The sequence below is a fragment of the Diaphorina citri genome, unplaced genomic scaffold, assembly GCF_000475195.1.
Source record: "Diaphorina citri unplaced genomic scaffold, Diaci psyllid genome assembly version 1.1 scaffold106, whole genome shotgun sequence".
NCBI lineage: Eukaryota > Metazoa > Arthropoda > Insecta > Hemiptera > Psyllidae > Diaphorina > Diaphorina citri.
In genome coordinates, this window is record NW_007377543.1 from 60,863 (window position 1) to 62,947 (window position 2,085).

Below are 2,085 nucleotides of genomic sequence, written 5' to 3' on the forward strand. Positions count from 1 at the left end.
TATTAGTGTTGGAACCGCCAACTTTTCTTATTTACAAGTTGTACAGTTAGAACTTTGAACATGATTGCAACCAACGCATTTCCTATCAACATCAACGTAAATATTTAGAAATTCAAGTTCGTTCTGATTGAATTTAGTTCTGAGGTTCAAATTATTTCTATCCTTTGAATTTCACAATTTCTTCTAAATTCTAAATGCTACCTATTTGAACTAATGTCACATTAACGCAGGTTTAGGTGAATGACCTAGGATAAATTCGTTAAATTTTTCTTTTAAGTTTGGACCTGTACTTTTGTTGTAATGTCAGGCCAAATTTTTCTATTTTTAAATTTCTGCCTGAAGTTTCTACGAGTATTATTACATTTGTCTGTTCTTATCTTTCTACTTCATTTAATTCTCTCATCTCGTTTTCCTGGGCAGATTTCTAGCACCAAAAGGCATTTCGTTTTCCTGCCTAATATTCACATTTTTCTTTTTTATCTCCGTTCCAAATGATTTGCCAAATTTGACATTTTTCTAGGCGTTTCCACATTCAATTGTAACTTACTTGACGTGTAATAATCTCGTTGTTAAATCTGTTTCTATTCTAGAATATTGACTTCTGACATGTGACATGGAATGGAAGTGACAGGCAGAGAGTTTTGTTGTTTCATAAAACTTTGGGTTACTAACCTCGCACACCAGAAGCTAAAGATGTAATAATTATTAATGTGCAAGAGCCGGCAGTTAAATGAGTACAAAAAATACCAACCCGATATATATTAATACTCAAATACGCACATGCCAGTTTATTGCAATTTTTTATTTACTGTTATTTTCTATGAAATCAATAAATATTAAAATGCAATTCACTGTAATGGGCGAGATCACCGATTTGTTTGCTGCTTCTTTACGATGTCTTGTCATATTTATGTGAATCTGTACTCATTACTGTGTGTTGAATTTTTTACTGTTTATTGGAATTAGAATCGCCTGACTTATATTGTCAATCTCCAAATGGATACCTCCTTTATACATTGCTCCAGCCTCAACATGAACTTCACAAAAATAAAATCATGACAATCTGTTAACAAAGTTATATTCTAGACTAGAATAGACTATAAAAAATAGGTACGTCAAAATCTCATGATGAATTTGGCAGCATGGGTATGTTCACTTATTGGCACTGATGTAAGTAATAAAATATACAACGACCAATAAATGAACATAACCACAACATTGCCAATGGTCAAAACACTACTAAAACCATATTGTCGACCACATTAAGCATTGAAATAGACATAAAAATGACATCGTATAGACGTTAATAATATTAGAGTACAGTACAGTATTGTCCGAGGAATTCTATCACATCTTCATTCAATTCAAATGTAAAGCAAGTAGTAATTTACTTAAGTACTTTACATCCCAAAATCCAATATATTAGGTTCAAATCAATAAAATGAACTGAACTGCTTGACAATGGAAGTATTGCTTGACAGTTGAAGTTTTGTTAATATCCCAGTAATGCATATTTTCTCTGTATTATTTTATAAATCACAATATAGAGAACAATATTACATTCTGCAACATTAACGCTTGCACAGAAAAGCTTTATTGCCCACTTGAAGCATTGCACCACCTTTGGTCCTTTGCATGAATAAAATTCTTCGGTACACAGTTTTGGGAAAACGACTGAAAGTTACAAAGGGTTAGTGGCCACACAAAAGAACAAATCACTTTTTTTGTGAAGGAAATCAGAAGAATTGGTGATATATTTCAGCAATGCACATTATCTCGAAATTGATTGAAAAAGTACAATAGCGAGAACAATAATGCATTCTGAAACAATATCATTGACATGAAAGGGAAAATCACCCACGGGAGGATGAAGGGTTTAAATGTTTTTCCTGTTGAAGTGCCCCACACTTTACACCACACACCTTTGAATAAAGCAATCAAACGGGATGATTCCCTGAAATATTTACTTCTCATGACAAGTAAAGCATCTACTAGAGTTTTTGTTAAAATTCCTACCTATATGCATAATGGATTCATATTGATTAAAAAATCACAATAATGAATACAATATGCATACAGCAACAT